At 38.2% G+C, this 16,562-nt stretch overlaps 1 protein-coding gene across 3 annotated transcripts in view; it reads right to left on the bottom strand.

Annotated features, from left to right (window-relative positions):
• The window catches only part of INPP4B (inositol polyphosphate-4-phosphatase type II B), a 901,292-nt gene that overhangs the window by 754,807 nt on the left and 129,923 nt on the right, over nt 1-16,562 (bottom strand). The gene's annotated exons all lie outside the window — the stretch shown is intronic.

Raw genomic sequence — 16,562 nt, 5'->3', positions numbered from 1 at the left:
AAACTCTTCAAAGCTTCATTTTCCATCTGTAATATGGAAGTGATAATCCTCTCTACCTCATAGACCTGATAATATAAAGGATGTGTACAGTACCAAGCAAAGGACTAACAAGTGTTACACAGTATAATTATCAATATCATTATTATCAGTGTTTTCCTTTTAAAAGAAATCGCATAACCCCATTGATAATCACTGCCATAAATGGTTAAACGCAACATATTGGGCAATATGTAATTTGCCTCTGTTAATCAGTGCTACGGTTGCATATGGCTTAACTGGGTGTGTTTCTCTCCCCTCCCTCCTCCACATCACCACCACCACAAGTGCTCCTGTAATTGAAGACTTGGCCCCTGGGGTGGTGCCCCTGGGAGGTGGTGGAACCTTTGGGAGATGGGATCTAGTGGGAGGTGCTTAGGTCATAGCGATGTTTTTTGAAGGAAGTTTTCAAGGGACCTCTTGAGTTCCCACAAGAGGGCTCTTATAATGGTGAATTTAGGCCCACCCATACTCTGTCTGCTCCTGATTCAAGATGTAACCACTGCTTACTCCTGCATAAGTTCCTGTCATGATATCTGCCATTCACCAGGAGTTCATTCAGCCAGGCAGAGTTCAATGAGCCTAAGTAATATCATTTGGACTTTTAACCTTTGAAACTATGAGCTAAATAAACCCTTTTGCCTTAAAAAGTTAACTGCCTCAGATATTTTATTGTAGTAACACAAAGATGGCCAGTGCAGTCACACTCTGCATGACAAAGGAAATGAACAGCCATTTCAGGTTTTTGGGTAGGTCGGTGAGTATATATATTGAATATATTGCATGAAGAGAGCCATCAACCACTCCACTGCGGGGTTGTCCCTTGATTTTGCTAAGGATTTGAGTTTGAAGAAGCCTTTGAAAAAGATTTTATATACTGATATACTTCAAGATTGACTTAAAGCCACCGGCCATATCTACTCTTACGAACACTCCACTCCATTCAGAAAGCACCTGGCAAGGCCTTACAATAAGCAAGGGTATGTGACAGACTGAAGAGAAACAATACACAACAAGAGACTTAGCAGAAGCACAGTGTAGAGGAGGAAACACCTGGGGATAATTATTTCAAGTAATTGGTGAACATACCATCCTTAAACATGTAATGTGTTGAAGCAGCAGGAGGTATTGAAAAAAATATACTGCAGTCAGGAAAGGGAGATTTAAAAACGTCAATCAGAATACCTTATTTGGTGCATGTAGCTGCTAATCAGTCTTGCTTGGTCTAAGAAAATTTCACAACAGAGAGGTATTTTGAAAGAATCTGGCAGGAAAGTAAGTGTGCACATGTGTTTCTAAGGAGACAGAACAATGCATAGAGACGAACAAACATAAAAACACGTGAAGACCAGATTAATGTGAAGTCCAATGCAGTGCCCATTGTGTGTCTTCTCAACTGCTCATTAAAGTGCTAAGAGCATGTCAGAGAAAGAAACACTAGTAACAGCACTGGGAGGAAAATGGACAAAATACAGAGGCATTAACAGTAGCTGAATCTCTGATAGGGATAGGTTTAAAAATGCTGTTTTAGACTCAGAACCTTAGATATTTTGAGACAGTACAGCATATATGTCTTAGAAATAAATTTAGGAAGGGACTTCGATGCACATCAGCAATAGTTTCTAATTTCAGGCAAAGGTATCAAGTAGACCAAAATATGCATAATATCAGTGGTGGGTTAAATTATACCCCAAAAAGGATATGCTAAAGTTCTACTCTGCTACCCCCGAAATGTGACTTTTTTGGATTTGGAATCTTTGCACATGCAAGTAAGATGTAAACTAAAATGAGGCTATCCTAGAGCAGGGTAGGTCCTTAATCCAATATAAGTGCTATTATATCGTTACTGTCCATGTAAAAAAAGAGACACAGAGAAAGAATTTCTGTTGAAGTTCATCACTCTCTCCCTCCCTCTCTCTCTCTCTCTCACACACACACACACACACACAGAGAGAGAGAGAGAGAGAGAACGAACGAACATGTGAAAAGGACAGGACAGGGATTGATGCATCTATTAACCAAAGAATGCCCAGGAATGACAGCAACACCACAGCAAAGGGAAGGCATGGAACAGATTCTCACCCCTCCCCCTCCCCCTCAGCTTTCAGAAGAGCAAGACCCTGGCAACACCTTGATTTGGACTTTTAGGCTCCAGATATGACAGAATAAGTTTCTCCTGTTCTAAGCAACCAGTTTGTGATACTTTGTTACAATAGTCATAGAAATCTAAAAATACTTTCCAGCTAATAAATCTTATGCATATAAAGTAAACTAAAAGTAGAATATTATAAAATTAAGAGAGGGAATAACAGGAAGGAGGAAGAAGGGTGGAGCATGGGCAGGAGGGAAGGTAGGGTAGGAAATATCACTATGTTCCTAAATCTGTATATATGAATTAAATTTGCTTATATTAAATAAAAAAATTAGAAAAGAATCAGGTCTCTACCCAGACCCCAATCTCTCAGAGCTTCAAGTATCCTTATAGTTCCTTTAACTTACTACATTCTCACTTTACAAATTAGAACAGTTAGTTGTATATTGAAAACTTATTTAAAGATAGGACCAAGCCAATAGCTAATGGTTTTTCAAGGTTGGTTTCTCTTCTTTCCCTGGGTCTCTCTTTCCCAGCTAGTTATCCTAATGCCTCTAAAATAAGTGAGCAGAAAGAAAAATGGAAGGTGCAGAAAGAAATGGCTATTGAGAAAAAAGTTTTAATTTTGGTTGCTGAACTAAGAGGGCCCATTCTCTGGGTCTGCGACTGTTTAAAGCTGATTTTCAGGGCAACATTGTTGGCATCACATATGGGCATCAGTTCAAGTCTAACTGTTCCACTTCTGGTCTAGCTCCCTGCTAGTGCACCTAAGAAAGCAGCTGAAGGCAGCCCAAGCCCCTGGACCCCTGCACCCACATGGGAGACTCAGAACAATCTCCCAGCTCCTGGCATTGGCCTGGCACAGTCCTGGTCATTGATGCCATTTGTGGGGTGAACCAGCAGACAGAAGATCTGTTCTCTCTACATACATCTTTACTTTTTTAAAAAAGACTTACTTTTTTATTTGAAAAGAGGATTCTCACCCTAAGGGTGCTTTCCAGCTTCTTCCATGATAATCCCATTCCATACTTCCCAGTAACATTTACCATTCAGCTCTACGGTCCTTGATGTGGGTCATATTGTCTCACTTGCCTCACTACATCGACAGCCCTAAGTGATACCTTCAGCTTCTGCCTGGTGAGACCAATTCAGCTGGTAGGCAGCCTTAAGGAAAGGACCTAACGCAAGATCACGACAGCTCTCTTACATTCATGGCCCACACTTCGTACAGTGGAAACTAAATATCCCTGAAACAAAGGGTAATCTCACGTCAGCAACTCTACTTGGCTCTGCTGTTAGTTGCTTACTAGCTCATTCCTAGACCTTTACATTCATCAGGAAGCAGTCCACTGTCTCCAACATCACTCCCTACCTTCAGGGGACAACTATTAATCTTTCCTCCATGTCTCCTTGAAGCACCTCTATCTAACACTGAGGGGCAAAACATCCCACACCATCCCTCCTTAAGGATATTTCTAGCACACTCTCAGTTCAGTCCAAATAAATCTTCCTTTAATCTTCAGCTCTCACAGCCCTTTTGAATTAGAAATGTAGGAGTTATCTCACCAATTTTCATTTTCCTACTAAGGAATTTCTACAAGGTGATCTAGTTCATAAATCATGTTAGTATCTGATAGCTACTGCTTCAAGGGTCAAAATTTTCCAATTTACATCCTGTGATATTGGTTTTCCAGTCTGCGCTTTAAGAGACCCATGGGGAAAGCAGATAAAACTTATATATTATGTCAACTGGATATAGGTTTTTAAAAAGTTTTCTTAGCATTTTACATTGTTTTTTAATACAATCACTCCTGCTCGGTCAAGTCAGGTGTCTAGTGGCTACCACATTATTCTATTCCAGTTTTAACCCCATGTCTGTTCCTCCTGGTTGTCATTCAATTCTTGCTTTCCAGTACCTTCCAAATTTACCACCCTGCTAAAGCTTTAATTCCAGTATCTCTCCAAAGTGACTCCCCAGGTTCTTTGGACTACATTGATTTTATCTTTCTCTGACTGTGTACAGCCATTATAGCCAATGCCTATAATTTATATTGTGTTCTCACGTTGTCGTGTGCTGTCATACTTCCCTAACTATATTTTAAGGTCCTCAACAAGTTTCTCTATCTTACATGTCTCATCTATTCCCTTTAGTGAATTCAATGATTTGCATATATGAAGGTTCTTGTTGAATGCAGTACTAATTGTTAACTATTAAATATCAACATAGATAAGACAGAACATTGTGTTGCATATACCATATCTCATGGTTGAACTGCTACCACATCAAATTTAAAGAATATTTCAGCAAAGAAGTATGTCACATAGAAAAGAGGAATAAAATAAAAGAGTATGGGACAGCTGACATAACTTCATAAAACAAAGATGCTGTTATTTGGAATTATGTCCAAATGTAATGCTTTCTCATTTCTGTGTGACCTCACCTCACTGCCAGATGTAGCATTTTCCTCAAAGATTAGGATTAAGAAATAAATTAAGAAACAGTCTAAATTTTGACATCCAGCAAGAATTTTGGACCCATAGTAAGATAAAGGTTTCAAATGCCAAACTTTCTCTAGTCAGAAACTATTTTAAAATTATGATTAAGTTACCATTAAGATATTAGAAGTCATGCTTAGAGAACTAGACCATGTAGTTTCGCAATGTTAAAAATGGAGAAAATGATGCAAGGGAGATTGAACTAGCACAGACTCAAGAGTTGAGTGGAGAAGAGGACAGTGTTGGGGGGTGAGGGGTATCCAATGTAAGTTCTCATTCCCTGTCTGTAAATTAAACTCCTGCGTGAGTGTGGTGTGGAGGTAAGTGCATTAAGACTAGAAGACTGCTTTTCAGGATACAGACTGGAGAAACCCCATGACTCTGTGTAAGCCAGCAATCAGCTCCTAACATGACTTGGGAACAATGAAGGGACACTGAAGGAAGGAAGTATCTAAAGAATGAACCTAAGATACAATTCTGGTATTCCCAATGTATGGTGTCCAGGGAAGAAAGAAGTCACAGGTACCATGATAAGAGGACATGGGAGTACTGAGTTAGCTTGACCCCACTTAGTATCCTCACCTACAATGAACAGCTCATTATTCCCAGAAGCACAAGACTATAAAAAGAAAAAAAGGCTCAAAGCACAGCTACAGAAAGAAGTCTGAGATTTTCATCTATGATGAAATGAAATAAAAATTTGTCTACTTAAATATCATTTTATAGAAGAGGAAACTAAACATAAGAATGACACACCAATTCTCAGCGTATTATGCATATAAAAGCAGAGAGGAGTTAGTAATTCCTATTTTGTAGTGTCTACTCAATTGCTAATGCACTAACCTACACTCTATACTGCAGCTTTTATTTCTATAAATATGCTACACTATTGTTCAATTGCTATTTCAAAATAAAACATCAAATTTTAAGGTAAATAAAATATCAAGGAAAATAATTCATTTATTTCATTGAGTAATGAAATATACTTAAAATAATGATGATTCAGGAGCAGGTGTTGTGGCACAGTAGTTTAGCTAGTGATTGCAAAGATAGCATCCCATCCAATTCCAGTTTCCTACTGGTGCACACTCTGGAGGCAGGAGGTGATGGCTCAAGTAGTTAGGTCCCTTCTACCTATACAGGAGACCCAGACGGAGTTCTGGGATCCTGGCTTCAGCCTGGCCCAGCTCTGGCTTTTGTAGGCATTTGGGGAGTAAAGCAGAGGGCAGAAGATCTCTTTTTTCCTGTTACTCTGCCACTCAAATATAAACAATATTTTTTTAAAAAAAGATTGATTCAAAGGAGCCTATAGAATAGTATAAGGTTAATAATAAAATACAATAATTGTATCCAGATTAGTGAATTCAATGTCACTGTACAAAATTATACTACCATACAAATAAGAAATTAAACAATAGATTTAAAAACGTCAAATGCTGAGAATAAATTTAACAAAGGATGTTTATGATCTTTACACCAAAAATTATAAAACATTATTTAGACAAATCAGAAAAATGAAAAACTAAACTCAGATTGGAAGACTGAATATTCCAAAAATGTCATTTCCACATACTACAGCTTGGTAGTATCCTCTAAAGTTGAACATATCCACATCCTATGCTGAGAAATTCCGTAATTAGGTTTTGTAGCCACAATAAAGGTATGCTATGGTTCCCAAAAACTATGTATGGGAGTTTTGATTTGCACTAATCACAGTAAAAACCAATTTGAATCTCTATTAAGCTATAAAATGGATTAAAAATTCACATATCCATACAATGAATGCTATACATATAAGGAAAATGAAATATAGATGAACATGGATGACTACCACAAAGTTGAAAAGAAATTATCTGCAAATATCTATACTGCATGATAGTATTTTGTTATGGCTGAATAGCATGGTCTCAAAATTAAAACAGTGAAGGTACCCCCTAATGTTACTGTATTTGAAGATAAGTCCTTGGAGAAGGTAAATAAGGTTAAGTGAGGTATTGGGATGGTGCTCTAATCTGAAGAGAGATAGCTGTATGTGAAGGCACAGATAAAAGGCTAGGGAAGGATGTAAAAGGAAACATCTGCAATTCAAGGAAAGCAGCCTCTGGAAAGAGCCCTGCTGCACCTTGATTTGGACTTGCAGCCTCCAGAACTGTAATATTTCTGCTGTTTATCTACCCAGTCTGTAGTATTTTAAGTAAGCATCAGCAATCTAATAGAGTTACCAGTTTACAATGGTTTGATGTAGAATTTTTGGCAATAGTTCACAAGTGATCAATTCAGTAGAAATTGGACTTCCAATTTTGAATTTTTATATTTTCCTGCCTTGCAATGTGCAGCATATTGCTCTCATGCTGGGCAGGGAGCAGCATCGCCTGATCAGCCAGGTAATCACGGAGTGAAACAGCCACACTCAACAATGTCCTGTGCAGCTGAGCTGTGATGTTTGGTCAGTTAGGTGTGTTAAATGCATTTTCTACTTTCAATGTTTTCAATTTCTGATGGGTTGATTGGCATGTAACTCCAGTGCAAGTGCAGGAGCATTTGTACATGTTGATATAAAATGTGATGGAAAACCTTTAATGGGAAGACATGAAAATAGATCCTCTGGGAGACTGAAAATGTTCTTTCTTGACCCTGATGTTGGGTATTTTGTCCCCCAACCCAAAAAAAGCTGCACACTTAATATTTGAAGATTTGTTCACTCTTCCGCACGCATGATAAACTTTTAAAGCCCTGGCCTGAAGCACCAGCATCCCATATGGGCGCTGGTTCTAGTCCCAGCTGCTCCTCTTCAGATCCAGCTCTCTGCCATGGCCTGGGAAAGCAATAGAAGATGGCCCAAGTCCTTGGGCCCCTGCACCCACGTGGGAGACCCAGAAAAAGCTCTTGGCTCCTGGCTTCGGATTGGTGCAGCTCCAGCCATTGCGGCCATCTGGGGAGTGAACCAGCAGATGGAAGACTTCTGTCTCTACCTCTCTAACTCTTTCAAATAAAATTGAATAAATCTTTAAAGAAAAAAATTTTTAAGTGGATTAAACTTTCAAGGACTATGGACATTGAAATTCCAATTCATCTGTCTATAGACTTTGAAAACAGGCATTAATAGTTTTCTTGGATGATCCCCGACTTGAAAGATGATCAAGAAGAAACAGACTTCAATCTGCACACATTCATTCGCATTTGCAGGTGTGGTAACTGGGGACTTGACCCTTTAAGATAGTCCCAGGGGTGGGGGATGGAACATTAGTGTTTCCCAGGAACGCTAATAATTTTCCAATTATTTTGACTTAAAAGGTTGCTCATTGTGTGTGTGTGTATGTGTGTATGTGTGTGTGTGTCTAATTTGGCACAGAATATATGGCTATTCAATTTAAAAGCATATTTCTACAGTGGTTAACAGTAAAAACATTTGATAATTTTAATTGTTAGTCAAGAATTATCCAAGTTATCCAGTCAGATTTTGAAGGCCTGTGAAATGATTTTCTTTTGCAAAAGATAAACATGGACTCATTGTATTTTTTTTTTTTGCTTATTAGTTTATGAAACTATTATTCAGGAAAAGAAAAACATGAAACAAAGGATTAAAACCTCAGGTGTTTAGAAGTGTCTGCATTTAAACTATAGAAAGAAAATACAAATAGAAAAAAAGACATAATAAACATGTATTTGTCTATCTACTAGCAATAATGCAGAAAAAAGTTTTCTTCACTGAATTACAATTACACAAGTTCGGGCATCAATTATGAAAGCCCACAAAGATAAAGCTCAAGGCATAGGGATTTAAAAAAAAAAAAGATTTACTTATATATTTACTTAAAAGGCAGAGAGAGAATCCATCCACTCTCTATCTGCTCATTCACTCCCAAATGGCAACAACAGTCAGGTCTAGGACCTTTAGAAGCCAAGATCCAAGAACTGCAACTTGGTCTCCCACATGGCTGACAGGAACCCAAGCACATGGGTCATCATTCTATGTCTTCCCGGGTGCATGACCAGGAAGCTGGATCAGAAGCAGAGTAGCCAGGACTTAAACACGTGGATATATGATGTCAGAGTCACAAGCAGCAGCCTAACCTGTTGCACCACAAGCCAGGCATTTTGACATGCATGCCGAATCTATGCCGAGAAAAGGCAGAAATACTGACTACAACAAAGCCAAATCTCATGTTAAAGCATATTCAGCTGCTGAGTGCTAGGAATAATTAAATTCTAGGCTTGCATTTTATTTCTCAATAATGAGAAATTTAGTCAGCTGATGACAACTTTGGTTTGAGTGAAATACATTTGTCCCTCAGTATCTACAAGGGATTTCTTCTAGAACCACTGTGGGTACCAAAATCTGTAGTTGTGCAAGTCTCTAATATGTATTTAAACAGAACCTATGCACATCTTCCAGTACACAGCAACCCTAGATTACTAGTAATACAGAATAGAATGTAAATGCTGGGTAATTATTACACTAAATTGTTTATGAAATAAGAGTCTAAGTATGTACAGTACAGAGTTTCCCCCCCTCCAAAATATTTTCGATCTGCAGTTGATTTAGTCTGTAGATGCAGAACCCATAGTGAAATACTGAACACTAATTTCAAGGATAGTTTCATTCCTACAATCATTTTTTTACTCCCTTTTGTATATTCAAATAAATAGCCAAAACTGTTTTGAATAGGCAACTGTGCAACAACATGGACTCAATAAAGCTACTTTGAGAAACATTTTTAAACTATTTTTAAAAGCTCTTCAAAGTATTTTAAAAGTGCATGCTTCTTGCTATCGTGATGTTAAAAATAGGTAATTAATACAGCCAAATGTAAATCAGTCATTATTCTGAGTTGTCCTTTTGAATACCCAATATCCATACCAACCTTCAGGGCAGGGTACAACAGTACCCTCATTTTATTGACAAGGAATCTGAAGCCCAGTGTGGCTACCATCAACTTCCTATGCCACTGAGCCAGTGAGCAAGGACTGGATTTTTAAAGCAGACAGCAATGTCATTAATTTGAGTCCTCAGATGAGTGCAAAAATCATACGTATTTACTGATGGTATTTACGAATAGTAGGATCTTAATAGCCTCACAGGAAATAGTGAATGATATTCCAGGCTTGCAAAAGATGGGAAGTTGGAATTTAAAAGCTCCAAAATCTAAAAGTTTTGGTAATAAAAAAATACCTTCTAACAGGTAAGTGACAAGGCAGGAATTACCTGTGACACTTACGGCTTGGAGTAGAGAAAAAGAAAATCAAAAAGCACATAAACTGTATTTTTTCCTCTACGGTCTTTAGGTCTTGTTTTATATGATTGTAACTCCTGGAAATCTTCAAGCAAAGAAATTAAAATTAAAATTAAAAATAGCAAGTTAAATTCTCTCCAAAGGAATTTAACTCATCTTAGTATTTTAAATAAATCAGAAACATCTCAGAATCCAATATCATAAAATCCACAAAACAGGCCTTCATAAAGGAGTGCCCTAAGAAGCAACAGTAGAATTAGATTTTCAAGGAATACAGATTTTGCAGCATCAGGTATACTACATAGAGCAAATGTGCTTAAAATCCATAAACATGTAAGACAAGAAACACTAAAAAATAGGATATAAAAATTATAATCTTAATAAAAATAACTTCTAGAAATTCAAAAATATTAAAATTACAATCTCGATAAAAATTGACAGATTGAAGATATATTGGGCACAACTTCAGAGAGTAAATGATACACTGGAATACATAATATACAATGTAGAGAGGAAAAGTGGTAGACATACAAAGGTGGAGGAGAGAATAAAAGTTCTAACATGGGGCTGGTGCTGTGATGTAGTGTCTAGGCCTCCCGCTGTGGCACTGGCATCCCATATGGGCTCTGGTTCTAAGTCCTGGCTGCTCCTCTTCTGATCCAGCTCTCTGCTTTGGCCTGGGAAAGCAGAAGGTAGTCCAAGTGCTTGGGCCCCTGTACCTGTGAGGGAAACCTGGAAGAAGCTCCTGGCTCCTGGCTTCAGATCCACCCAGCTTCAGCTCCTGTGGCCATTTGGGGAGTGAATCAGTGGACAGAAGACTTTTCTCTCCGTTTCTCCCTCTCTCTGTAACCACCTCTCAAATAAAATCTTTAATTTTTTTTAAAATTCTAACCTATGAACAATCCGATTCCCTAGAGAAGAGAGAAAAGAGAATATCAAGGCCAGGGCCATGTCTAGGACAAGGCAAGGGAGGCAAGCAGGGCAAACAATTTTAAGACATCATTCTTAAAATGTGCTGTCTAGGAGAGACGACATTGAAAAAGACACTGGCCCAAAATTTTCCATAATAATTTCAGATCCAAAAAACAATAGTGCTTTCCAAATAGGATCAAGAAGAAATGTACACCTAGAGGTACTAGTAAAATTGCAGAGAAACAAAGACAAAGGACTCGCACAAGTAGCTAGAAATAGAATGAACACCGGAGCCCTGCTTGGATCCCCTTTGCCAGGGCTGAGGACCCACATTCACATCCTCTTGATAATGGTCTTGTGCTCACTGGGAATGTCCCAGAAGTTCCATTCACCCTCTCAGGACAGCTTCTAGTCAAGTATTACTAACTAAAGGACACTAAAGAACACATGGTTGTCTTGTATCAGCGTGGAATAGTTCTGTGGTGCCCACAGGTTGAAAAGCTTCTTGTGGGATGAGGCTGATGTTCCACTAAATCACATCTTGGAACAGCTACTTTTTGCTGTCCTATCCTATCTTCCTATTTTCTGATTTCAACTAACAAGACTGAAAATCTTCATCTTGAATGTGACTGTAGTATGTGCAAACTAAGAATTACCAAGAAGGGTTTCACAAATAGATCAGAAACACAGTCTCAAAGCAGCAATGGATGCCAGAAGACTACAAAAAAGTCTAAGGATTATGAATCATCAATTAAGACTCTATGCCCAAACCAGAATATGAAGGCAAAACTAAAATATATACATTTAGATTTATAAAAGCAAAGTTTATGATCAAAACACCCAAATAAAAATATACAAAGGATCTGGGGAAGAAAATAATCTCAGATAAGAGTTACATATGATAAAAACTGCAGGGAAATTTAGTGAACATGTGAGTGAACTTGATCAATAATAAATGTATTTAAAACAAGATTAAGAATGTTGAATGTGATAAATAACAAAACAAGGTATTACTGTGCCATAAAATGAAGTGGGTGGTTAAATTTGGGTTGTAATATCTTATTGCTCAAGAGAAGAAAATAGAGATGAAATAAATTTAGGCTATAAGAAAGCAAGCAAAGATTCTAAGGGTAATTTAAAATAACAGAAATAAAATATATTAACTTAAAACCAGCAGAGAGGAGAGAAAACAAAAATTCAATTAGAAAAAAGGCATAAAAATTTTAGTTTCTGGCTATAAAATTTGTCCTGGATTAAGTCACTCTGTATAAATAGCAATAGAGTTGGACAAAACATGTAAAAGGAAATTTCAGGCAAAACATGTATAACATGCAGCATAAACCTGTACTTTATGAGTGAAGGGAAAGCTCCACAATTTTCCCTTCTTTCTCCTTGGGATAAGTTAACCAACCTCAGCGAAGGGAGGGATCCAAACAAATCATGGGACCTGGTCCACTTAAAATGCAGAGATCAAAGTTGAGAGCCGAAGCGAATGCAATATGCAAGGCAAAGAGCCAGAAATGAAAGAACTGTTCAGAAGATGGGTTTCAGATCTCTGAACAGTATTCCCTATATCTTTTTAGTCAAGGATTGGGCTATACATGTGCTAGGCAAGAACACAGGAGGCTTTTTAGAGAATTGCTGCTACAAGTTAAGAATACATTAGAGATATTAGAGGTCAAACAGTGACAGTGGATATGGGAGTCCATGCCAAGCAGAGTGACACAGACTCATTAAAACATCCTATTACCCTAGGCAGTCATCTGAGAAATTGGCTGCTTCATGAGGCACACTTTGTGAGTACTGATAACACACTACAGTAAGACATATCCTAGTTCTACCCTAACAAAGCCTAAAACTTAGTCTTCACAGAATCTGCAGGAGAGTTCAGAGGTTGAGTCAAGACAAGTTGGAGTACCTTTCAGCATATCTTAGCTTTTTTGTTTAAACTTTGATTAATTGATTTGAAAGGAAGAAAGTGACAGAGAGAGACTGAGCATACGATTGATCTTCCATCTACTGTTTCACTCCCCAAATGGCTGCAACAACCAAGGATGGGCAGTGCTAATCCAAGAACCAGAAATTCCATCCTTGTTTCTCACATTAGTGTCAAGGACCCAAGTACGTGGGCCATGATCTGCTGCCTTCCTAGGTGCAAAAGCAGGAAGCGGACTGGAACCAGAGCAGCCAGGAACTGAACTGGCACTCTGACATAGGATGCACCTCAACCTGCAGCACCACAATGCCATCCCCACCTTAAGTTATTTAAAATTCTGGCCCAATAACATGTAAGCCCTTGAATGCTCAGGTTCAAAGTGACAATTTTTTTCATTTCAATTTCCAGTATGCCATCAATGATTACTAGATTTATAGAAAGATGAACAAAAAGGCCATTGAAAGAAACTAATCCAGAGCTGGCATGAATTTTGAATTTAGCAGATAACAACTTTAAGTCAGCTATTAAAATGCATTCAACAAACTAAAAAAACATTCAGAGAATTAAAGAAAAACATGACTATAATGAAAGAACAGATAGTCTCAGAAGATAAATGAAAGCTATTTTAAAAGGCAAAGAGAAACTCTACAACTGAACAGAACAATAAACTAAATGTAAAATTCACTGCATGAATATAACAGCAGGTTTAACAGAAATCCTGAGCCAGTGAAGTTGAACATAAATGAACAGAAATTCTGCAGTCTGAAGAACAGAGGCACAAAATGAAGAACAGAATAGAGTACTGCGGGGCAAAATCAAATAATAGAACGTATGTATAATAGTGGTCTCAGAAAGAAAGAATAAGAAATAATGGCTAAAATATGCTAATTCTGATTGTGAAAAAATTAACTTACAGACTCGTGAAGCTGAGAAATTTCCCAGAGCAGATAAGAGTGAAGAAAAGTATACCAAAGATTATGCTCAAAACACTGAAATGGATTCAATATTTATGTGCTAATTGTATAAAAGGTAAAATCCTTTAAATAATCTTAAAAAAATTCTACAAATATTTTAGACTAAGAGATAATAAAATTGACAATAAATAATATTAAAATATGGAATTACTGTTTCTTCTATCAGAGTTGATTAACATGAATTAAAGTGAAAAATACATGTTGGGCAAATTTAATCATTTAAGTATTTTAAAAGTCATCCTTGTGACATTGTGAACATTTTGACATTGAAGAAAATCATTTAAGTCATAAAACATAATATAAAAATGCAGACTGTGTCCATACAGTGGATAAATCAGAAAACCCCTTAACCAAGATTATCACCAATCAACAGCAAAAAGAAAGTCATGTACGTCTAGATACAATATTCTGAAAGGAACACATGACTTTAGCATATACTATATATACTTAAGTTTAGTATATGCTAGCCAGATATTCAGAAATAAATTCTACATGTTAAAAGATATCAGAAAAAAATCCAAACTAAAAGACATTCTATAAAAGAATTGAACTGTATTATTCAAAAGGTATTAAAACAAAAAAGGATTAAAAAGCTGAAGAGATATGAAAATTAACCATGAAATATGATTCTGAATTGAATATTGCTCCAGAAGCAGAAAAGCTGCCTTAAAAGGCATTATCAGGAAAATATAATTAGGACTATAGATTAAATAAAAGCATTATTATCAACAATAAAGTTACAGAATTTGATAATGATTTATAGAAATGTAATAAAATATTCTTGTTCTTGGGAAATATTCACTGAAACATTATGGAGTGATGAGCTATGATGTATGTAAGCTATTCTCAAATAGTTCAAAAATATAATGTATGTGTGCACATGTGTGTAGGGTAAACTATAAAACAAATGCATCAAAATGGTTTAAATGTTAAATTAAAATTGAAATGATTAAAAGAAAGTGAATCTATCGGCCGGCACTGTGGCGCAGCAGCAGCCTGGAGCACCGGCATCCCATATGGGCGCTGATTCTAGTCCCAGCTGCTCCTCTTCTGATCCAGCTCTCTGCTATGGCCTGGGAAAGCAGCAGAGGATGGCCCAGGTCCTTGGGCCCCTGCACCCAGGTGGGAGACCTGGAGGAAGCTCCTGGCTCCTAGCATTGGATCGGCGCAGCTCCGGCAGTTGAGGCCATCTGGGGAGTGAACCAGTAGATGGAAGACCTCTCTCTTTGCCTCTCCCTTTCAAATAAAAGAAATAAAAAAAATTTTTTTTAAAAAGTGAATCTATGGATAGACTTTTGACATGGAGGTTAAGATGTGGCATGGGCATCTCATATTGTAGTTCCCGGTTCAAGTCCTGCCTCTGCTTCCAATCCAGCTTCTTGCTAATTTACATCCTAGGTAGCAGCAAATCACGGCTCAAGAGCTTGGACCCCTGACACTCAATTGGTGTACTTGGATTGTGTTCAGGACTCCTGGCTTTAGCCTGGCCACACCCTGGTTGTTGCATGCGGTTGCAGAATTTACCAGGAAATGGAAGAGCTCTGTCTCCCTACTTTTAAAGTGAGGTGAAAATAAATTAAATTTTTAAATTGATCTACATAAAGGAGTATGTTTATGTATTCAGTTTTTTACTTTTTGGGTCAGTTTGAAATTAACTAAAAATAACATTTTTAGAGGGAAAAGTCAAATTATTTTCTTCACCTTTACTTCAAATTATCCCATTACCAGAAACACGAGGTGATACCTATCCAGTAAGAAAGAGTTTAGGCAGAGCAGATACTGAGGCTAACAATTAAGATGCCTGCATCCCGCATTAGAGTGCCTGGGTTCCGTTCTTGTATCCGACTTGAGTGGTGATGGCTCAAGTAATCAGATTCTAAGAATCAATCACTCTCTCTGCCCCTGCTTCTCTTTCTCAAATTGAAGTAAAAAATTTTGAAATGATTATGTGATAAGCAATACGAGAAATTTTAATTCACAGTTTATGTATAGAAAAGTCAGATGCTCGATTCCAAGATGGCGGGATAGGAAATGACTTAGGGCACAAGGCTGGGGATAAATACTTAAAAAAGTGTAGGAAGTGCACTTTCAGGGGAGAATTGGAGAGAAAACTGCAATGCAAATTCTAAAGAAAGAGGAACATTGGGACCTGTGTGGAAGGTGTGGACATGCAGCATGAACACAGACACAAAACATGACTAGAGCAGCCAAGAGCCAGAGAGGGCATCAGATTGGAGACAGAGGTGAGGTCAGACTGTAGCAACCATGATGACGTAGCTGGAGAGCGAGCATGGCATGAGTATGGAAGTAAGAAGAGCATGTTTCTCTCACTCTGCCCTCCCCACAACAGAACCTGGCTGAGAGGGCAGGTGCCATTTATGGGTAAAAGTGGCAGCTGCAGAAGCCATTGTGCACGTGCACAGCATCTGGCTGAGACAGGATGGCTTCTTCTCAGCAGTACTGGTAGCAGTGGCAGGGAGAGGAACATTCAGCCAGTGGCTCTTGTGTATGTGTGAGATCCAGAGATTTTAAAAGAGGGGACAATTTGTGTTCTCCACCAACTTTGAGCCTTGCTGAGAGGATTGACAGGGGGCTGGGCACTCACATAAGTCTGTGAGGCTGTCCCAGAGTCCCAGTATAACACAGGCTCTGGGACTCAAGCCACATAGGAGGAGCATCCACAGACAGCTGGCTCAGGGAATGTCTCTCTTTGGACCAGACAGGCTGGTGGAATGGAGCTGACCCTCTGCACACAGCAGCAATAGGAGCCTTGTGGGTTGAGACTGTGGGGACTCTAACAGCATGAGAGTGCACAGGCTGTAGCTTGTGGTCTCTGGGCAATCACTTTGTCTGGCTCCACACTCAGAACTCCCTGGTTGCCT

The sequence above is a fragment of the Lepus europaeus genome, chromosome 8, assembly GCF_033115175.1.
Source record: "Lepus europaeus isolate LE1 chromosome 8, mLepTim1.pri, whole genome shotgun sequence".
NCBI lineage: Eukaryota > Metazoa > Chordata > Mammalia > Lagomorpha > Leporidae > Lepus > Lepus europaeus.
The sequence above is the reverse complement of the archived record's forward strand: the minus strand, read 5'-3'. Positions and strand labels throughout refer to the sequence as shown.